This window comes from Homalodisca vitripennis, chromosome 6 (assembly GCF_021130785.1).
Source record: "Homalodisca vitripennis isolate AUS2020 chromosome 6, UT_GWSS_2.1, whole genome shotgun sequence".
Taxonomy (NCBI): Eukaryota; Metazoa; Arthropoda; class Insecta; order Hemiptera; family Cicadellidae; genus Homalodisca; species Homalodisca vitripennis.
This window is the reverse complement of record NC_060212.1, coordinates 14,380,367-14,405,572: the sequence shown is the minus strand read 5'-3', so window position 1 is coordinate 14,405,572 and position 25,206 is coordinate 14,380,367. Positions and strand designations below refer to the sequence as shown.

General features: G+C 34.4%; 1 non-coding gene across 1 annotated transcript; it reads right to left on the bottom strand.

Moving 5' to 3' along the window:
* Positions 1-5,728: 5,728 nt before the first annotated feature.
* Trnat-ggu lies at positions 5,729-5,799 on the bottom strand. Its single transcript has one exon. It is a non-coding gene; the product is annotated as a tRNA-Thr (tRNA).
* Between the last annotated feature and the right edge of the window lie 19,407 nt (positions 5,800-25,206).

Genomic DNA, 25,206 nt, shown 5'->3' with positions numbered 1-25,206 from the left:
GCAATACATGTTCCTATCCAAGCGACAGCTACAATATGATATGTTTTGATATGAACAAAGTGTTAAGAAATGTTAAACGAATGCAGAATTACTGTGATGTGTTATTTTAGATTTGCGTTTGATATAATCATTCATACATACTTACAGACGACTTGATTTCGATATTATTTGCTTCGTTGATCACAAACTAGTACACTGTACAAGCACTACCTAGCGGTCAATAACAGAACTACGTGTTCGTGTAGCCCGACAGTAGCGCGCGATACGGCAGCCAGAGAAACTTCTTTCTGTAGACGATGACTGCTGGGTGGTTTAGCAATTGGATAACTAATATTTTGTTTTTGAAATATAAATGCTTTGTTAGTGTATAATCTTTGTTTCCTCATACTTTATACGAACAACTGGCCTTTAAGTATAGATTTCAGCAGTTTAGCAATAGCACCAAACAACGTGATTCCGACTGCATTTCAAACTATATAAAAATATTGTAGGTAGTAACTACCACCAAAACTGAACCTGGGTACCAAATTATCGATTAGATATACCCAAACTATTGGATACAAAAATATTCTAGTTATAGCAACATAGTGATCATTAAGTGACGCACATCAAAATGTAATCGAGTAGTAAAATGAATAAAGCAATTAAGTGAACCAAAATATATAGAAAACAGTAACACTACGTTTCGAGATCTGCAATCTGATCTCTTCTTCAGGTAAAGAACTAACCTAATACATAATTACAAACTAAGTTAAAATAAAACAAATCTTACTAAAGCGTTGTGGCACGCCTAAGTCAGGAATCACAACCTACATGTTGTTGTCAACTTCACTAACACTAAAGACATGCACTTAATACAAAACTATACAAAACACTAATCATTAAAAAGTAAACTACGGAATACAGGTCACAATGCGTCTTCACTCGTCTACTGACCACCTACGACTGACCACCTACGATCCCCCATATGTATGGCCTTCCCCAAAATCCACAAACCTACCATCCCTCTTCGGCCCCATCATTAGTTCTCGTGATTCACCTTGCAGGGAATTGTCTAAAGTCCTCTTGGACATCTTAACGCCATTGGTAGGAAAAACTGACTCTTTCATCAAAAATTCCAGGGATTTCGTAGAGAAGTCAAAATCCCTAAAGTTGACTGAAACTGACAAACTGGTAAGTTTTGATGTCGAAAGTCTATTTTACAAATGTACCAGTTCCAGAAACTCTCGGAATTATTAAATCACGTCTCAAAGAAGACCAAACATTAAAGGATAGAACTAAACTTCCCGTGCCAGTAATTATGGAACTGTTAGAACTATGCACTCAATGCAATTAATTTTGAGTTAGAGGGTAAAATTTACCGTCAAGATGAGGGGATGGCAATGGGTTCTCCACTGTCTCCTATTTTCGCCAATATCTTTATGGAGGAATTCGAGCGAAAAGCTTTGGCTTCAGCTCAGTTCAAACCGAAGATTTGGTGGAGGTATGTGGATGATACCTTTGTTATTTTTTTCTCATGGAGACATTGAATTAAATAATTTTTTGAATCACATTAATAGTATTTCTCCTTCCAATCCGCCTCACAATGGAAGTGGAAGTCCAAAACAAGCTTCCCTTTTTGGATGTGTGTGTATTAAGAGATAGGGATGTCCTTAAGACAACTGTTTTTTCGAAAGATAACACACACAGGAAAATATATAAATTATCAATCCAACCATCAAAAATCTGTCAAAGAAGGAGTAGCCTACTCGTTGTTTGATAGAGCAAAGAGCTTGTGCTCAGATAAAGATGGACTAAAAGAAGAATTTAAGAAAATTGAATCGGATCTCAGAAGCAATGGATACCCTCAATTAGTAATTAATAAGTGCAAACGAACCAGAAGAATCATTCCTGAGTCAGAAAAACAGATTTGTGATAAATTTGCGTTTATGTCAATCCCTTATGTGCCGGGATTATCGGAGAAAATTAGAAGAGTAGGTAGAAAGTACAACATTAGAACCCGCGTTTAAAACACACAACACTCTTAGACAAAGTCTCGTAAAAACAAAACCAAAAAATGGCACACAGGATTCCAAAAACTGTGTTTACAGTAATAAAATGTAGCTGCAATAGGGAATACATAGGCGAGACAAAAAAGACCACTAAACGTAAGGATAAAAGAACACAAAGAAAACACGAGAAAAGGGTTTCACAGAAAAGCCAAAAAATTGCACACCATTGTTGGTCCGAAGACCATCATATGAATTGGGATGAAGCCCACATAATACATCGGGGAAACCACATTTCTTCAAAAGGAAATTAATTGAGGCAACATACATTAAATTGGCAGACCAACCAATCAGTCAACCATCAGTCGAGATTTAGGCCGCTTTGGTTGCCAATTCTAAAAAATGAACTAAAGAGAAAACCAAAAGTATCAAACGGATCGGATATTTGTAATAAACCAATGCGGAGTCACAATATGGTTTTAAGAAGTTCATCTCGCATGAACCAACAATAACGAAAGGGGGCCCATTCCTGTTCCCCTTCCCTTGTATTTCCGCCATCTTGTTTTAGCCAGCCGTCACGATTGCCATTGGCTAGTCCCTCTGGTCAGTCGTAGGTGGTCAGTAGACGAAGTGAAGACGCATTGTGACCTGTATTCCGTAGTTTACTTTTAATGATTAGTGTTTTGTATAGTTTTTGTATTAAGTGCATGTCTTTAGTGTTAGTGAAGTTGACAACAACATGTAGGTTGTGATTCCTGACTTAGGCGTGCCACAACGCTTTAGTAAGATTTGTTTATTTTAACTTAGTTTGTAATTATGTATTAGGTTAGTTCTTTACCTGAAGAAGAGATCAGATTGCAGATCTCGAAACGTAGTGTTACTGTTTTCTTGTTTCACTGAACGATGGCAAATGTCCGGAAAAATCCTGTTTCCTTCACAATCCTTCCATCGTCAAAAATAACCTTTAAACAAAATATATATTTACTAACTAATTATTATTAGTATAAATCCTATACTTAAATTTTTACAACAAATGCTCAAAGTGGCTACCTTATTCTGAAATACATGGATGGACTATTTTTGTCATATATGACTAGACTTTTCAGAACGTTTCAGTGATGTTATTGATTTCCATTGTTATGTTCATCTTCAATTCACCCAGTGTGTGCGGTCTGTTTATATATACCTTGCTTAAACAAGAGTCTGACGAAAGTATCCACGAATAATTCAACGTCTGTAAGGTTTCGCATATTTACAAATTTGAAAAACAAACTTGTCAAACCTAAACTACTTAAAGTACACCGACCCGTTATTAATAGATGTGTACCGTGCAACAAACCACGTTGCGGTTCTTGCAAAATTATGAAAAACTAGGGAATTCAAAAGCAGCATAACTGGTTTAACATATTCCATCATTGAAACAGTAAACTGTAACCATTAAAATGTTATTTATTAAATGAATTGTAAATTTTGTAACAAACAGTACATTTGGCAAACATCTAATCACTTTAGGGTCAGAATAACAGGGCAAAGATTTGATATTTTTCATAAATACAAGGAGAAGCCATTGGCCAAACATGCTGCTGTGCACAAACAAGACAAAATTGAAGAGTGTTATGATCTTAAAGGGAATAATAGGGTCTTCCCTTTTCCTGAAGGAAATTTAAATAGGTTAAAATTTTAAAAATCTCGAACCAGCCCATCAGTTAATTTATAAATTTAAATACCCAATTGTTTAAAATTTAAGATAACAAAATACATTTTCCAAATTTCCAGCCGGGTCCTGGAATGTTTCAGTTGCGTATTTACATTTGTGGTTATTTTCATCTTATTTGTTGTGTTTATTGTTCTTTTTATATTATTACGAGTATGTTGCTTCCTGAAGATGTGGGTGCGGAATCCCACAAAATATAGATGCTTTTTATCCATGTTTTTTATTTCAATAATTTAAATAATATATATATATCTATCGATATGTATTCTCTTCATGCAAAAATAAAAATAAAAAACCAAATATTGGTAAACTCTTTATGAATTTTCGTATGTCTTTAGCATACTTCTTTAGAAAACAATAAATAGTGTATAAATATTTACAAAATTAAACTAACTAAATATAAACAAGAAAAAGAACTGAAATAGAATAATACACACAGTGGAAAATACCTAACAGCAGATGTTTCATCAGAAATACCAAAGAGTAAAAAAATTAATTTTAAGAAATTAACGAATGTTCAAACCTAAAGGAAATTTTGATTTTAAAACTAGTTGATGAGCAGTTGCGCTTCTTCTCAAATTAAACCTATTTATATTTTTGTTGGCATGCAATGGAACATTATTGATGCCTTTTAATTTATAACAGTTTTCAATTAATTTTGTCCTGATTATGTTCCCTGGAATGTACAGCGAGGGGCTTGTCATCTCCATGAACAATACTGTAACGGTGACCTGTCATTCTGATACGAATCGGGTTAGAGGTTTGGCCAATATATTGTTTATTACAAAAATTGCAATTTAGCTGATATATTATATTACTTGAATTACAATCAATTGTTCCTTTAATTGGATACGTTTTATTGGTTATGTTACTGCTAAAGTTTTGACTAGAGGATATAATTTTGCATGTACCACAACGTGGTTTTTGACAGGGTTTACAACCGTTAAAAATTTTCTCTCGATTTTTTTTAAGATTGGTTTGGAATAGCATATTTTTAAGATTTGGCGGTCTTCTAAAGATGACCCTAGGTGGTTTTGTAAAATATATCTTTAGTTTCCGATGATGACTGTAGAATGTGGAAAGCAGTTTTAATTATAGGGTTTATTTTGTTAAGTACAGGGTAGATTTTGGTAGTAAATTTAGGTTCATCTAGAGGAAAAGATTTGTTGTAATTAAAAAGTTTTGTCCTATCAATTTGAATTTTTACAAGTTTGTCGGGATAATTTAAATTTTTGAATGTGTTTGTTAATTTGTTAATATAGCCTAATTTGTGAAATCAGACTCTTTGCTGCATACATTATTCTTTACTCGAATGGCTAAACTTTTTGGAATACTTTTTTTACATGTGTAGGATGACAACTAGTATAATTTAAGTATTTCATAGTGTTGGTATCTTTAACGTGAATTTTTGCTTTAAGAAAGCCTTCTCCTAAAAACACATCAACATCTAGGAAGGTAATGATTGTGTGGGAATACTTCCAAGTGAAATTTAATATTGTACATTTGTTTAGGGAATATATAAAATCTTTAAGGAGATCTTCACCATGTTGCCATATCAAGAAAACCAACCAATAACGATACCAATCAATAACGACCATACCATCAACCAAACCAATACAACCATACCATATCAATGTAACGATACCAGATCAGAGGAAGTTTTTATATATATATATATATATATATATATATATATATATATATATATATATATATATATATATAATTTAATTTATTTCAATAAACATTGAATCGCAAAAAGTACTTGCTCCGCCGGGACTCGAACCCGGATCTCTCACTTGCCGGGTGAATGTGCTACCATTACACCACAGAGCCCTCACTTTTTACGATTCAATTATTTTGTATTTGGCCGTTTCTTTCACATATGTGTTTAAATAACCAAACTAACATATGATCGGAAGACCAAATACCTGTCAAATGACTTTTATTTACATTCATTAAATTTGTATAAATGGCAATAGCCGAATTTAATTTATTTCAATAAACATTGAATCGCAAAAAGTACTTGCTCCGCCGGGACTTGAACCCGGATCTCTCACTTACCGGGTGAATGTGCTACCATTACACCACAGAGCCCTCACTTTTTACGATTCAATTATTTTGTATTTGGCCGTTTCTTTCACATATGTGTTTAAATAACCAAACTAACATATGATCGGAAGACCAAATACCTGTCAAATGACTTTTATTTACATTCATTAAATTTGTATAAATGGCAATAGCCGAATTTAATTTATTTCAATAAACATTGAATCGCAAAAAGTACTTGCTCCGCCGGGACTCGAACCCGGATCTCTCACTTGCCGGGTGAATGTGCTACCATTACACCACAGAGCCCTCACTTTTTACGATTCAATAGTAAATATATATATATTATATTATATAATGTTCCTTCTCATCCTACTGTATACAACTGTTTATGACAAACAACGAGTTGAAAATAATGGAATGCAAAAGTATTTTTATTTACTCCCGAATAGAAAAAATGGGTAACGGCGTTAGTACTAATTATAAAATAACCTCGAGATGGTGTTCTTAACTTCACATAGACAGTGATTTCTTTGAACGTGTTTATATACATCTTGAATGCACATTTCGTTAACCTTAAATACAAGGAAGAACAAGAAGAAGGAGCGCTGTTGAATTTTTTGAATAATATAATCGCTAAAAACATATTCATATTCTACTGTCATGGCCTAAACTAAGAGAAAAAACTGAATTTTTCTATCCCCTCGAGAAATGAACTTCACTAACGTACAGGGGTGATAGGATGGTTGTAGTTCCATTTGTAAACGGAAGAGAGCGTTATTGTGCACGTTTGTTCTTTGCTAAAAATAAAATATTTAAGCAAGAGTTTAAAATAATGTAAAAGTTTAGAGACATATATATCAAATTCAAATTTATAATTATTGTCTTGGCAAATTTAACATTATCAGGTCAGATTATTGTCAATAATAAAATTATGAGGGAAGTTGAACGTTGTATGCTTCTTGTTTGGTTAAAGTTGATTGTATTAAAGATAAACGGTATGCTGTAAATAGAATGTACCAGTCATAGTTAGTTAAGTTTATGTAATCTACTTAATTAGCCAGTAGTATATGTAACAGAATGCTTTTTATTTGGAGGCTGTGCAATTGTCTTCGTCGAGGTACAATAGCACAGCTAGTCACTGATATTTAAGTAGTTTTACACAAGTAGAGGTGTGGTAAAACCTTATTATTACAGCACATTTATGAGTACTATATTTAAGAAACAGACATGTAGAAAATCCTTGTTCAAAATTGATATACAATTTGATATGAAAAACAAATAAAAATGAATATAAATAAAGATATAGACGTATAATAAAGCAATGCTCACAAGCGCTAAAACAACTCCCATGTAGTGACATGCATTATTATGGAACACATTCTTTCCTGTATATAAGTAACGCTATGTGGAACATTTAAAGGCTACAAAAAAGGTTTATTTAAAATATCGTGCGAAATAGAGACGTCGAGAAATAGGCCTCACAAACGTACAGCCAATAACGAAGCTAGCTGTGCAATTTATTGCATCTAGGTGTAACAATAATAAATATTTATTAAGGCCAATTATCTTTGATTTTATTTTCAAAATATCCCCAATCACAACATCACTAAACTAAACTAACTATAACCAAACGTCGATGTTAATTATTAAATAAAATTCTTCTTCTCATCCTGCAGCATGCGTGTCTGCAAAATTGTTAAATATATTTGTACACTTATATGATAATATATTGGAAGATTTCAACTTATAAGCACTCTCTATATATCCACGTAAAATTACAACATGTATATACTTTGAATTAAACAATTCTGTGATTTTATTGTGTCATTTGTTTTCATATGAGTACTATAATTAAGAAACATAAAAAATGTAGAAAATCCTTGTACATAATTGGTATACAATTTGATATGAAATACAGATCATCATTTATATAAATGAAAATAGACATACAAAACAATGTTCACTATCGCTATGACAACTCATGTGAAGTGACATGCATCATTATCGAACTCATTATGTGGAACTAATACAGTCAAGGGTGATGTCCGGGTCTACAGCGTTGCCACATTGTGTAGAGCCTAAGGGCCACGACAGCTTGGCTAAAGTGTAGTTCATGCTTGTGCCGCAAGGCGCGCTCTTCTCAGGGGCGGTAGGCTGGTTATAGTTCCGATTTTAATCGGTAGAGCGCGCTTTTGTGTGCGTTTCTTTCCTGCCAAAAATAAAATATTAAGGAGGAAATTAAAATAATATAAACATTTAGACCAATTATATCAAAACCAAACTTACAAGGTTTTATAGTGTAATTTTTGAAATATCGGAATATATATTTGTAAATAAATAAAATTACAAGTAAAGATAACATAATATACTTCTTGCTTGGTTAAAGTTGATTAAATTAAACATAAACGGTATGCTGTAAATAAAATGTACTTACTAGTTATAGTTAGCCTACTTAATTGTATGTAATATACTTAATTAGGAGGTAGTTGCGATATTTCAGAAGTATCTACTTTTGGAGGCTGTGCAATTGTATTCGTTGAGGTACTTATGCACAGCTAGTCACTGATATTTAAGTAGTTTTAAACAAGTAGAGCTGTGGTGTGGTGATGATAAAGTAATGAATACAATAAAAAATATGAATCAAACATTTTCAGAAGTAGACAACAACCTGTACTATTTGTTAACTTCAAGATTATTAATTGATAATAATAATTGACTCAAGGAAAATCAGAAAAGATAATGATAGAAATTTTTACATTAATAAATAGAATTAGTACCTAACTCATAAATATGCAATGGGTGCATTGATTTCCTTCATATAAAGAAGTTATGTATTTTATTTATACTTGTATATACATACTGTAACAATTATATACATTTATTCAGGCCGATTATCTTTAGTTTTATTTTCAAGATATTCGCAATTACAAATTCTTCTTCTCATTATACAGCATGTGTGTCTGCAAAACTATTAAAAATATGTTTACACTTATTTCATACATTCGAAGATATCAACTGATAAGCACACTCTAAATAGCCACGTAACATTACAACAATGTATATTTTGAATTAAAACGTTCTGTGATTTGATTGAAACAGTCTAAACTAACAACTGGTATCAACTAGAAAGTGTACAGCATATTACCTTATGAGTACTATACCTAAGAAACATTAAACAATGTAGAAAATCCTTGTACATAATTGGTACACAATTTGATATGAAATACTAATCGAAGTGTACAGGAAATGAGGATAGACGTATAAAACAATGTTCACTATCGCTAAGACAACTCATATGAAGTTTCATGCATCATTATCGAACTCATTATGTGGAACTAATACAGTCAAGGGTGATGTCCGGGTCTACAGTGTTGCCACATTGTGTAGAGCCTAAGGACCACGACAGCTTGGCTAAAGTGTAGTTCATGCTTGTGCCGCAAGGCGCGCTCTTCTCAGGGGTGGTAGGCTGGTTATAGTTCCGATTGTAATCGGTAGAGCGCGCTATTGTTTACGTTTCTTTCTTGCCCAAAATAAAATATTACGGAGGAAATTACAATAATATAATCATTTGGACCAATTATATCAAAACCAAACTTACAACGTTTTATAGTGGAATTTTTGAATCATCGGAATAGATATTTGTAAATAATTAAAATTATAACAGAAGACAACATAATATACTTCTTGCTTGGTTAAAGTTGATTAAATTAAACATAAACGGTATGCTGTAAATATAATGTACTTACTAGTTATAGTTACTTAATTATATGTAATCTACTTAATTAGAAGGTAGTTGCGATATTTCAGAAGTATCTACTTTTGGAGGCTGTGCAATTGTATTCGTTGAGGTACTTATGCACAGCTAGTCACTGATATTTAAATAGTTTTACACAAGTAGAGGTGTGGTATAGTGAGGATAAAGTAACGAATACAATAAAAATTCTTAAACAAATATTTTCAGAAATAAACAACAATCTGTACTATTTCTTAACTACAAGAGTAATAATGTTTAATAATGATTAACTCAAATAAAATCAGGAAAGATAAGGATAGAAATTGTTACATTGTGTATTTGAATTATTGCCTAACTCATAGGCCTACATGCCACACAATATACCGTCCAAAAAACCTGAAGCAATAAGTGCATCGAATTCCTTTACATAAAAAAAAAAAAATTATTTTACTTTGTACATGCATATACACAACGTAACAGTTACACATATTTATTCAGACCAATTATTTTTTGTTTAATTTCCAAATATCCCAAATTACAACATCACAAAACTAATTATAACCGAACGTAGATGGTAGTTATTAAATAAAACTCTTTCTCTCAACCTGCAGCTTGCTTGTCTGCAAAATTATTAAAATATTTTGTTTACTTATATGATATATTCTTAGATGTCAACTTATAAGCACACTCTAAGTATCAACGCAACATTACAACAAGGTATATTTTGAATTAAAACATTCTGTGATCCGATTGAAACAGTCTAAACTAACAAATTGATGTTACCTTATGGAGTACTATAATTAAGAACCATAAAAATGTATGTAGAAAATCCTTGTACATAATTTGTATACAATTTGATATGAAATACAAATCAACATTTATATAAATGAGGATAGACGTACAAAACAATGTTCACTATCGCTAAGACAACTCATGTGAAGTTTCATGCATCATTATCGAACTCATTATGTGTAACTAACACAGTCAAGGGTGCTGTCCGGGTCTACAGCGTTGCCACGTTGTGTAGAGCCTAAGGGCCACGACAGCTTGGCTAAAGTGTAGTTCATGCATGTGCCGCAAGGCGCGCTCTTCTCAGAGGCAGTAGGCTGGTTATAGTTCCGATTGTAATCGGTAGAGGGCGCTACAGTGTATGTTTTTTCTTCCCAAGAGTAAAATACTTAAGCGGATATTTAAAATAATGTAAAAATATTGAGAACTTATATAAAATTGAAAGTTTTAACAATTTTATTAAGTAATTTTACATTATCAGGTCAGATTATTGTCAATAATTAAATTTTAAGCAAAGATAACGTACTGTGCATCTTGCTTGGTTAAAGTTGATTAAATAAAACATGCAAGGAATGTTGTAAATAATAAGTACTAGTCATAGTTAGCTAAGTCAATGTGATATGGTTAGGCAAAAAATTGAAACTGTTTGAGGAGTTTTTGAGGCTGTGCAATTGTCTACGTTGAAGTTCAATTGCACGGCTAATATTAAATTGGTGTTACTAACGTTGAGGAATGTTATAATTGGGTTAATTAACGAATACAATATAAATACTGAGATAAATGTTGTTGTATTCATAAATAGACAAAGAAACTATACCGTTATGAGTAACAGAGTAGTAGTTTTTGACAATAATTAGGTCCGAAGGAAACCAAGGAGTTTAATTTTTTACGGTGAGTACTTGATGTTTTAACCATACTTAAATTTTTACGTAACTGCATATATACCCACTCAATACAACGTCGAGAAGTTCTGGTGCAATAGATGCACAAATTTCTATCATATAACAATGCAATCTACTTTAGTTAGGCCTATACTTTTACATACATGCTGCAACAATCATATTCAGACCGATTATCTTTGGTTTTATTTTCAAAATACTCTAAATTACTACACGCCTCTAAATGTCATCAGCATAATATGTATGACACTCTAATGATCCACACTGCAATACAATAATGCATATTATGAATTAAAACATACAGTAATAAGGTAAAAATAGTCATAAAATAAAAAAAACAATAAGTTACTATAAACATATAATTAAGTAACTTATTTCTAGTAATCAAAGTTCCTTCACCTATTTTACATAATTAATTTAATTACATAGTTAATTTTTTTGCATGTATTCAACTTTGTTATTCTCTGAATAAAGATCTTTTGAACTTGAACATATCATTAAATGCAATAAAAAATTCGTCATCTACTGCAATCCTTGTGCGAAACAGATTTGAAATATAAACCTTAACGTATATAAACGATACACGCTAAAAATGCCATCTGTATAGGTTAGTGTGCTCTAGATTTATCACGCAGAGATACAAAATTAAAATTCTCAATTCTCTTGAGTAACATAAGCTTCACTAACGCACAGACAATCAACAAATCAGCTGTGCTATTGCGTCTAGGTAAAGACGACAACAGTACAGCCTGCAAAAAGTACTGACAACTTGGAGGGTATATCAGTTCAGTTGGCGACAATGATACACAAAAACTAACAGGATATACTATATTTTTAATACTCAGATCTAACCAAGAGGGTAGTGGAATACATAATGATCAGTGATTGTAATTTATTTAAAAAATTAAATCCGATAATAGGCAACTACAGAGAGAGACAATATTGTCACGTTTCTCTTTGATATAATTCATAGATCTATTTAAGTGTCCTAAATTCCCGATTTACTATTTTAGTCACGACATAACCTCAATACTTCACCGCTACCTAGCAGAGATACACGGAACTATGTCAGCAACCTTCCTTTCACACACGATAACTGAATAGAATTAATTGTATTGAGTAATTTCACACTATCAGTACAGATATTTATTTGTCAATATTTAAATTAAAATAGATGATTTTAATAGATGATAGCTACTTAATTGTTTATAGTTGTTAAAATTAAACATACATGGTATGCTATAAATAATATGACTTACGTTTATGACTTATGTTTATGTAATTAGTCTAATGTTATTGATGTCTGCAAATATTTGGAGGCTGTGCAATTGTCTTCTTTGAGGTACTTATAGTTAAGTAGTTTTACGCAAGTTGAGGAGCCTTATAATAGGGGTTGTTCAGTACTTATTTCTTAATTAACGGCTGGTATTCAAATTTAAAGTCTTTGTACTCAGACTTTGAAGCCCTTTCAGAACAGATGGATAATCTTAATCTTGAATTAGATGACCCCAAGGACACTCATTATTCAGACAATTTACAAAACTATGTTGACCTAGGTCACATGTGTCTCGCCCCTCAGCCCTCTCCATATGTCCTCACACATCACGGTGTTGTAAAAGAATCATCTTCATCTTCACCTCTTCGAGTTGTCTTTAACGCCTCTGAAGTAAGTGACACGAATCAGTCTCTTAATAAATTGCTGTTGACTGGACCCAAGCTCCAAGCCGACATCGGAACTGTTTATCTCTATGTTTCGATTGCATCCCATCGCTCTGACATGCGATATAAAACAAATGTATCGAGCCATAAAAGTTTGCTCCTTCTGACCGCAAATACCAACATTTGTTTTGGCGTTCTGACCCTTCTGGCCCTGTCCAAGAATGGGAACTTCAACGATTAACTTTTGGTCTCTCATCAAGCCCTTTCATCGCCCTTCGAACTTTGAAGCAACTAGTTCTCGACGAAGGTCCTAACTACTCCAATGCTGCAGAAGTGCTAAACTGATAAATGATAAATGAATTTATTTTCCATCATAATAGTACATTGTACAAAACATAAGACTGACTTGGAATTAACTGACCTCTTCTACAAGTAATGTGGTCAGTGGACAACAATACAAAACATGATTGTTATCTGAGTCCAGAAAGACAGTACAAGTTGTTATCAGCCTGGCTGCTCTCCGTGGCATCTAAACACTAATCATTGGATATGGTTTCAACAGAAAATTTTCCACTGCACACTACTGCTATGCTTAATATTTATTTACAAGAGCAAATGGTTAATAAAAAAATTATTATACTTATATATACTAAAGACTACAGAAGCTATATACATATGAATAGTGAAATAAAACATTACCTACATTATTGGAAATTTATATAAATATATAGCCTATACCTAATTATGTAGTATACTATTCGTAAAATGAGTTACAGTTTTCATTTAAAAATAATAAAGTTCTAAGCTTGTTACAAAAATTTCTACTATTTACAGATAATTTGACTTCGAAAGGCAATTTGTTGAAAAAACTCGGACCCTTATAAAGAAATGATCTTTTAAAAATGGATTTATTAACTTTTGGTGCTCTGAACATACGACGATCTATGCTTCTGGTGGCATAATTAAGGTCCGTTGTTCCCAAGTTACCAACTTTTTAATGTAATAATAGTCTCAGAACCTTAAAAATAAATAAATGCTGTAGTGGGCAAACATCTTTAATTGACAAAAAATGGGAAAAGGAGCTATCCCGTATTCGTTTGTATGTTATAATTCTCATAAAATGATTCTGTATTACTCTTAGCCTCTCTATTAAATATTTAAAAGCCCCTCCCCAGCAAACGATTCCGTATTGAAGTCTAGAATTTACCAGAGCAAAATTAAAGAGTTTTTTAATAAGCTTTCATCACAGAAGTTTCGCAAAAAATAAAATTTTCTAGTAGTCGATTTAAGTTTGTTTTGCAAATAGAGTAATATGTTTTTCCCAAGTTAATTTCGAATCAAAAATTACTCCAAGGTATTTAAATTGAGTTTCCTTCTTTATACACTTACAATCACATAGATTATCTATGCTCCCTGTACAGCTTAATTCGTGAAATTTGAAATCATGATTAAAGTTGAACTCATTAAAATCGAAATTTACGTATTTAGTTTTATCAACGTTAACAAACATTCTATTTACTTTACACCATCGTCTTAAAATTAAAAGATCCTCATTAATTTCGTCCCACAAAAATTTTGAATTTTTTTTAGAATAAAAGATTGCAATATCATCAGCAAACGCGCTAGCCCTTCCGTTGAATTTGAGCTCTAATAAATCATTAATAAAAATTAGGAACAAAATGGCAGATATGACACTGCCTTGTGGCACACCTGATTTGACAGGTAGCGGAGCGCTGACTGACTGGCCAACTCGCACCCGCTGCTCCCGCCCGCTTGAGGAAGCTACGGAACCAGCTCAAGGCTACACCCCCGCACTCCCACCGACTCCAGCTTTAATAGTAAAATATTGTGATCCACTAAATCAAATGCCTTTTTAAAATCTATAAAATAGGCCGGTAGATTTTTTACCCTCGTTCAAGCTAGAATAGATCATGTTTTGTAACATAAATAAGGGGCATCTTCAGTTGATCTACCTTCCCTAAAACCATACTGGTTCTCACTAAAAAAATGTATATTATTTAAATAACTAAGTAGTCTTATTTTCATTAATTTTTCAAAAATCTTAGAAAATACTGAAAGCAAACTAATTGGGCGAAGGTTGTCAAATTTTATAGACGCGCCCTTTCTTATAAATTGGCACAACTACACTGGACTTTAATTTTTCTGGAAATTTACCAGTAACCGAAACTTAAATTTATAATTGTGGCAAGAACATGAGAAATTAAATGGGCGATGTGTTTAATTAATGCTACAGTAACGTTATCAAGACCTGACGATTTTTTTTATTTTTTTAAATTTTTTTATCATTTGCAACACTTCGTTTTCATTTGTTGGAAGAATAAAAAAACAAGAAAGTCTAGGAGTTAAGTTAAGTTCATTGACATCGTTTGACGATTTGCTCGTCTGTACTTCGATTAGGTATTTGTTGATTGTGTCGGCTACTATGCGAGGATCAGATAAGATTACTCCGTTATCTAGTTCTATTCTATCAACAGATGTTTTTAACCATTAGACCCGCTTAGAGAGTTTACAATTTTCCATTGACGGGCTGTATCTCCTTAGCTTCGCCAATTTTTGCAGAATAGTACCTATTTTTGGTTTCACTGATTTCCAATTTTAAATTATTACAGAACCTATTGTAAAAAAAAATAGAAAAATTCCTATCATATGGCCTGGACTTAAAAATTTTGTAAAGTTTAATTTTTCTGTTAATTTTATTAATTAAATTAGAGTTAATCCAAGGACTTCTTAACCTGGCCTTATTAAGTTTACAATTTTTTTTGAGTTTTGAATTGTTGTACAGTTTTCCATAACATCACTCATAATATCGAGAAAACAATTAAAATTATCATCAACATCTTGTGAGGCAAAACATACATTCCAGTCAACATTACCAAGCTTCAACGAAAACTGTTCAAAATCTACCAGGGTTGGAAAGTTATTGTTATTGTTTACATTAAAACGACTATACTGATTTTGTAAAGTCGGAAAAAACTATTCTTAAGCCTAACATACAATGATCTGTCAAACCTACGTCAAATATTTTACTCTTGAACATAGAAATATTACGGTGTCTAATAAAAATGTGGTCAATACAAGTTTGGGAATTAGCTGTTATTCTAGTAGGGGAATCTATAAACTGCACAAATCCATTACTGCTCAGCAAACTTAAATAATTATTTGTACTTGGCGTATTATCAAAAATATTCTTGTTAACGTCACCAATCAGAATAGTAGAATTAGCAACTGACTCTAATTTTATCGCCTAATTCAACAACAAAATCGTTTTCAGAATAACCATGTAATCTATATATGCAAAAAATGTTGAAAAATAATTCGTCAAATTTAAATTTTTAAAAGTAAAGTATCAGCTGTTTGTACAATTTAAGTTTAAATTGTATACATTGATGTTAGATAAAACATAACATAATTATCCCCTCCGGACCGGAAGTTATTATTGCAGCAGTGGAATACATTGTACCCGGGAATGTTGTAAAGTTCAACCTCGTCACTGCCAATCCAAATTTCGCTAAGAACAATAAAACTTATTTGCTGCTTAATTTGGTTTAGGACTAACAAAAAGCTATCAAAATTTTTGCCTCATACTTCGTATATTGGCATAAATTAAATTCTTGTTTAAATTATATTATGTGAAAAGAAAAAACTATTGAAGCCGATCTGATATGAGTTTTGTTGTTGTTTGCATACTACTTAAGTTAGTTAATACTAATCTATGAACATGCGGTACGTTTAGGTGCAACTTACAAGTTTAACTGAGTCTGTCCATGTCCCTCATAGGAGTTGATCTTCTTCACTGACTGACCCTCGGCTTTCCTGGCGAAAAATTTTCCGTCTCGGCACCAGATGAACTTGTAGTCGAGTTCTCCGCCCTTCTGCTTCAGTTTGGAGAGGAACTGCTGTTTTCCGGCGAGAGATGGTCGTTGACAAACACACGTTGAACTGGGAAGTGCTGGTTGATGTCTCGAGCCGTCAGACTCTTCCTCTGCCGAAACCCTGCCATCCACTGTTCCTTGATCTTCCTGGCCGTGAACTGGACGATGACGGAGGGCTCTCCGGTCGGTTCTGTAGGAGGGCACCCGGGTGCGCAGCGGCCACATCCGTCTCCTTCACCTCCACACCAAGCGCTGCTCCCACATCCGTCAGCAGATCTGTGATATTTTCACCCCTCGACTGTGGCACACCGCTGATCTCTATGTTGTTTACCCTGGTGTATTGCTCTAGGTTTCGCATCCTCTCCCGCAGTCCCACAACTTCATTGTTCAAGGCCTGGTTATTTTTGCTTTCAGCGCCTGGTTCTCATTTTGAACTTCTGTCAGCTTCTTTTTAATCTCCTCCATCAATAGGTTTGATGCGTCTAACATATTGGAAACATACTGCACAGATGTAGAAAGCTCGTGGTTACTTCATTTTTGAAAACAGCTATTTCACTAAAAACCTCTTTTTTGAAACTCTCCATGACATTGATAAGGAAGTCCTTCGTCAAGGGATCAGAAGTTGATATATTTGATTTCACACTTCCAAGGGTTGATGATTTACCTTTACACGAAGCACACTTCCAGTCCTTGGTATTCCGCTTGATTTTTTCCTCGCTCTCAGTTTTCACACAATGAAGATGAAAACTATTTTCACATGCAGTGCACTTAATGCTGCTAGCATCACTACACACAATACCGCAGACGCCACAGAGTGTCATTTCACAATAAATGAATACAAAGTTACTGTTCGGCAGACTAAAACACGCACGGAGTGTACAGAACACGTGCACGCGGTGACTTGACCTTGACTCGGTACGAGCACTACACGGAGAGCTCTTATCGGCTCGGCTGACTGAACTCGTCCTGCTACATCGATGACATCGTCTGTGGTGCCTCTTCGGAACACGCAGCCCTTCAATTTGTTTGATGAACTCAATCAACTCTGCGTATCTGGTGGTTTCGAACTTCACAAATGGTCTAGTTCAAGTGTTTCCGTTCTCAACACCATCCCTTCTGACCACGAGAGAAAGACACACATCCCCTTGGATCCATTCACTCCATCAAAGTACTAAGACTTGAATGGGACCCTTCCACGGAAATTGTTTTCACTACGCTATTGCCCCTGTAAATAAAACTCCGACACAAACAAAATGTCTTATCTCTCAAGTTGCTCGAGTGTATGATGATCAACGGTTTCATCAGTCCAGTTATCTTCACACTAAAACACTTGCTTCAGCAAATATGGGTTGGAAAACTAGACTGGGACGATCCACTCCCAAAACATCTACACATTGTTTGGGATAAATTTGTCAAAGAACTTCCACTTATGTCACAAATAAATATCCCTCGCTATATCCTCAGTACGTACATATCCGTCCAACTCATAGGTTTTTCAGACTCTTCTCAGAAAGGCATGTGCTCGGTATTGTATCTAAGGGTCGAATGTGAAAACAAAACTACCGGATGTAGCCTATTGCATTCTAAAAACCAAAGTTGCTCCACTCAAACCACTAACGATACCCCGCTTGGAATTATGCGCAGCGTTGCTCCTCTCCCAACTGGTCAAAGCTAACCAGAAGCTTATCACCAAACTACAGATATCAGGATATCTTTTTATTCACAGACTCAATGAATGTTCTTGGTTGGATAAGAACACCTCCGCACCTTCTAGAAACTTTCGTTTCAAAACCGTGTTTGTAAAGTAACGGAAAGCACGTCTATTGATGTTTGGCGTCACATTTCAGGAGACAACAATCCCGCAGATTGTGGCACTAGAGGTCTGATGCCCTCTGGCTTACTTGATCACCCGCTTTGGTGGCATGGCCCCTCTTTTCTACTAAATGAAATTTCCTCTTGGCCTGTATCACCTGGAAAAAAGCTCCTCTGAAGTAATTGAGATCAAGAAGACACCATTTAGCAATACACTAACAACTAACGTTATACCACCAAACGGGTCTGTACCAGTGGATAAATCGATTTTCTTCACTCACTAAACTACAAAATGCAATGAGTTATGTACTAAGATTCATTCATAACATCCGATCCAGACAGTCTGCTAAACGTTTTGGTCCTTTATCTGTAAATGAAGACTACCTCCACTCGCAAATCCAACGCCCAAAATGGACTGAACAAACTACAAATGTAAAGGAAAATGACCTAGTATTAATGTACTCTAGCAATAGTGATCCTCTAACTTGGCCCCCTAGGTAGGATTTATCAAAGTGTTACCTAGCTCTGACAACATTGTTCGTGTGGTCCAAGTGAAAACCCCGTCAGGTATTGTAACCCGTCCTGTAAATAAGTTGGTTGTTTTACCTAATGTTTAATCATAATCTCCTTAGTGTACATATAACTCCATTTTCTATTCATATTCAGCTCTTAATTAATAATAAATTGACTCAGGTATGTTTCATGACGAATGGTAAATTTTCTTTCAATCATAAACGTTTTTTTTCTTTTACTTGGGTCAAAAAATGTCCTTTTTTGGGTGGGGGGAATGTTCAGTACTTATTTCTTAATTAACGGCTGGTGTTGTTACTGGCCCGAGATGACGTCACCGACTCGCAGCCCCTTCTCCAACCCCTTCAAGATAAGAAGACGCGGCTCTTTATTCTCTCCGCAGGCGGCGTACTGGACACACGCTGCTGCCCCGCATTCCACCCCAATACATGCACAGTTTTCACGTTTATACAGCTCTATTTTGTTTTTTATGTATTTCAAGTCAATATAGTTTACTTTATTTACCCTCTCGGAGTGAATCATTCCCCTTGTTGTCCACCGCTCTCCATCTACAAGACCTACACAAGACTTCTGGTGATCCTGGACTCCCCGCTGCCCTGGCCGAGGACCTCGACGACCCCGTTCTACGAGACTCCCCCAAGGTACATCACCAGTCGTTTTTATTTTCGGCTATACCGCGGTTACGGCTCTTCCTCAAAGACCGTACAGGGGTAAAGTAATGAATACAATTAATAGAGATCCTGAGACAAATATTGTTTTGTATTCAGGAATATACAAAGAATCTTTGCTATTTTATAACAACTAAAGTAGTAATTTTTGGCAATAATTAGGTCTAAAGAAAATCGAAAAAGATAAGGATACAATATTATTTACATACTGTAAGTATTTGAAATACCAACGATAAGATACTGGTGTCCAAAATTTCTTAAATATGTAATTTCCTCCACTAAGACTTCATATACATACTGTAACAACCACGTAAAATATTCTATGCGATTATCTTTGATCTTGATTTCAAGATGTTCCCAATTACATTACACGCCTCTAGTACAAATAAGTTTATGGTAATTGTTATATAATATTTGTCTCTGAAAATTGTGTGTAAAATTGTCTACGGTTGTCTCTTATAAAAAATTACGCTGAGTTGATAGAAATCTTACATTAAACTAACAATATGGTTTTAAAGTGAACAATTCTTTTTTGCCGTGTGGACATATCGGTGAATATCGTTAAAACATCAAGACACACTGGAGGATCACTTTTTAAAGCAAAAGCTACTTTGTAACAATGAATCACATTAACATACAAGATTCATTATTTTCAGAAAAATCGAAAATTACTGATTGCAATACTCTGGAAGTGAATATGCTGCTCCATTTATATCTGGAAATAGTGATTTAAAATTTGAAGTTACGAAAGCAGTGATGAGGCCTTAAATATGATTTACAATAATTAATAGTGTACATACTGTAAATATTGTAGGTATTCAAAAGTATATAATAAAAGGTCAACATACCTTTGGTCTTCGAACCAAAATAAAAAATACTAGTGTTTACATTTTTCTGACCCAACGTACATTAATACGTTCGTATGTATGTTTCCTGGACATTCATAAGGTTGCCCAGATATATCCATTTCGTCATTTATGCTGCATCCAGAAAAAATGGCGAAATGAATTTGTATTCTGCAGCAGTAACTGTGCAACGTGCGTTCCGTTAAAAGTTTGGTTGTGATCCTCAAAGTTATAACATCATCATTCGTTTAAAGATACCGGCTGGCTTTGCAAAGGGAATAGTATAGGATGACCAACGTTAGTGAAGAGTATTGAGCGAGTTAGAGAGACTTTCACGCATAGCCCACAGAAATCAGTTCGGAAGGCTAGTCGTGGATTAGCATTTCCAGTTCGGAAAGCTTTACAGAAACGATTACAACTACGTCCTTGTCGTTTGCAGTTGTTACAGGCCCTAAAGCTTGCAGACTGTGGTTTACCTGTCTATGTAGCAAACGAATGATGTAGCAAGAAAATGAAGATTTTCTGAATCGTGACGTTTTCATTGATGAATCAACATTTCACTTCAGTGGACACACAATGTGCGTATCTGAGGCTCAGAAAACCCTTACGAGATGGTACAACTGCAGCGACACTCCCCTAAACTGAATGTTTCGTGTGCCATATTTAAGTAGAGACATTATGGACCTTTCATTCTTGAAGAGAGAATTTGTAATTGGTATTTCTTATCTTGATGCTCTAGAACTATGGCTATTTCCTCAATAGGAAGAAGATGAACCATAGAACTGTATTTGGCAGCGAAATAGAACATACAGTCTCATTGGCATAACTCAGTACGCGATTGGTTGAACGTCACTGTACCCGACCGCCGAATCAGCTGCAAAAGGGTTAATGACAGCTTGTTTCGTATGACCACGTTTACCCAACCTGACGCCATGTGATTTATACCTTTGGGGATTCATAAAGGATTGTGTGTATGTGCCTCCCCGCTACCAGCTGACCTACCTGAGAAGGAACATGATAGAAGCAGCTGTTGCAACAGTCACTCCACACACATTGATCAAAGTCTGATAAGAACTGGGCTATCGAATTGAAATGTGCAGTGTGACAAATGGAGCTCACATTGAACACTTTTTTAAACTTGTAGCTGTAACTATTTTAGTTCCTCTTTAATTTCATGTATTAATTCTAATTTTAAGTTTTGTATAGTAAATACTACAAAATGTTAAAACTCTGATATTTATATATAAACACTCACATTCAGTGTAACAATACAACATCCATTATTTCCATTGTTATATTTTTATTTTTGTGGTTTACAATAATTCATCTGAAATGATCCATGAATAAGGTAACAATTAAAATTGAAGTGATTTCCAGTACTAATAACATGCAGCTAACCTTGTTTAATACAGTATTTGAAAACATTAAAATATAATTTTAAAGTCATAATGACTTGGTTTGACACAATGTACAAAATGTGTTAAGGAAATATAACCATTTAAATATAAAATCTTATAAATCATTCCGTCTTCTTAAAGCTGATGTATTATTTATGTTATTAAAGAGAAAGCAACGTATTATTCCATTATACTTCAGATTTTATCACTTAGCCATGAATTATTTATGAGAGAGCCATAAGAAAATAGATTACAAATATCGATTAATTGTTTATGTATGCGTTGAAACCATAACAACATCAACTCTGCTTACGTGCTGAACAATTTAGTCTTAGACAATTTCTTTGTATCATGAAACATGTTTGGAAATTTAGGAAAATTCAAATACCTGTTTCTGGTGGAAATTTTGTGTGGAACTCTTACAGCCTCACTGGAGGACGGTGGCCAAGTTTTGTGGAGGAAGTTGTATTCAGTAATGCTCTTGGGTGTCTTCTTAATTAACACCACCCTTTTAGTTCACCTGGTGCCAGAAGCAGTCAGCGAAAGTTTCAAACGTTTTATAATAATATTTAGAGTTTTGCAAATGAGTTTTGTGGTGTACTGTTACATCTTTGCTGTTTGGGACTCCAAGACAAAAATGGCATCAGCACTTAACTTGCAGGCGGTTGAGAATCTCTTGCGAGATGAGAACCATACCGTTCCCAGTGACTCAGCAGGTATCGCTGTGTTGTTACAGCTGTTCGCAATCGGTGCAGCCCAAATGTTTCACAATCTTATAAGACAAGAAGTGACGTTGGTTGGTCTCCCTGTGATACAAATGGTAATGATTTTCATACAAATAAACTGTGTCAAATGGAGCCAACTTCTGACTTGTGCTGGATTTTTATTGAAGAGTTTGAAATTGAACAAAGCCATCAACAATGGATTCGACAATCTCTGTGATGAATACAACAGAACCACACATGATGTGGTTGGACTGCCTCCAAGAGATCTGAGAGAGGATGGTTCTACTGATTCAATAAAGCGGTTGAATTTTCTGAAGCACACCCAAGGCAGTTTAAACCACACAGAGAACACCATAAACGCTTGGTACAACATTTACGTTGTGTGCTTTGCGATATTCTCAGCCATAGTTACCCCCATGTATGGCTTCGTGTATTTAAAAAGTGGAATCAATATTTCCATCAATTGGCTTTTCAGAGTCTCCATTGTAAACACGATTTACATTTTGATGGTTGTCGTTCTCTCTGAAAACATCCGAGATGAGAAAGTGGTTACGTTTTTGAAGCTGTCAAAATTGATGCAACGCTCCAGAGACAAACAACATCACAAGACCATCAAACATCAGTTGTTAGCGAAGCATCATCGTGACTCACCATTTTTCCTTTGCCACTTCTTCACAGTTGACTACCTTCTGTTGATCAACATATTGGACACCAGCCTTATGGTCATATGTGTTATGTCAGGGGAAAAAGTGTTTATGTAATATCAAAATATATTCTTTTCATTGGCAGGGGACAAAATACGAGACAACATTCAGTTAAAAGAAAAGACATTCCAATAAAAATTTAACGTAGGGCCAGTTTAGTTGGTAAGTTACTTAGGCTATGCCCAACATTTATAAATTAATAACACACTAGCACATAACCGCGGCTTCGCCCGCAATTTCTATGCAACATTCTGTGTATTTGTTTGAACAGCTCTTGAAAATTAAAACCTAAAATCAACATCAATAATACTATCACATTTTAATGCTTATGACAGTTGTCTTTACATGTGGATGTAAAGATGATACAGTAAAGTACACGTTCTTGCTTCCCAATATCATAACATTATTCATGTCATTGTTTGCAATATCATATGATTTCCTCGGTCCAGTGAAGGAATTATGAGTATTTATATACCTAATCAACATTGTATACCTCATCAGTGAGAAATGCTATGTTCCCTCAATGATTTTGTCATAACAGTTGAATTTAGTGCCTTGTTTATTACTTTGTGATTCTGCTTGCTATAATCACGGACTAACTGTCGGTCTCTGGTCAGACCAAGTTCATAAAAATATAGTGATAACATGCTGATTGCAATATCAGATAATAGTTCAAACCACAAATAAAGTCACAGTACATTAAAACCTCACTGTGTTACTTTCATTAAATAATAGTACAAAATTTATCAACTTAGCACACTACAAATACTAATCACCAATAAATTGTGAACAATACAATAAGCAAAAAAATTAAATCATCAAAATATTTCACAAACTTCCTCTATTATATGTACACTAAAAAGAGAAACTACTACATTTCGAGATCTGCAATCTGATCTCTTCTTCAGGAAGATCAGATTGCAAATCTTAAAATGTAATTTTACTGATTTTTTGTATCACTGAACAATGGAAAATGTCCGGAAAAATCCTATTTCCTTCACAATCCATCCATCGTCAAAAATAAACTTCAAACAAAGAAGAGAAACTACGCTGTTACATATACTAGGGTTTTGATCTGGGATCGCAAATTGACGGCTATGATCACACCCTGCCTTAGTCTACTGGCTGGATTAGTGGGGGACTGGGGGACCAGACACGGCCGAACTATAGAGGGACTGTTTTCCTAATCGATAATCATGATTCGATTATGGTGGTAGCCGCTTATTATACTGCAGCCCGTGGCATTTAGATACAGCATCCTAACTCTGTCTAATCTCACTGTACACTACCAAGTAAAGAATTGAATTAGATAGCACTATAACTGGTTAATATTGAAGGCTGTTGCTATCCTGGAGTTCAAGGAGTGCTTTGCTTGCACTTGCTTGCGTTGACTGGAGAGGATGGAACTGAGCTAGCCTCCTCTTCTTCCATATCTGAGTTGCGAGTCTATTATCTCTTCTTATAGGATCCCACCAGGAGCCAGCCCCTACCCCTATCATTACCTCCTGAATACCCTTTCACTCTAGAAGCAATCATGAAGATCCTTTTAGGACCAAATGCAATGAGAGCATGACTCAGATTAGAGCATGGATTCAAAATGCAATGAGAATTCTCTCAACTTCTTGTCCTGAAATTAATAACTAAAGTAAAAGATGATGCATTTAAATTTTGCCTCATCTATTTCTAGAAAGTCTGTACAGTGATAAATAATATACAAAGGACATGAACACTTCGAATTAAGTGGAAAATGTTATATCAACCACACTATTTTAACATTATAAAGGGTGTCCCGTAACT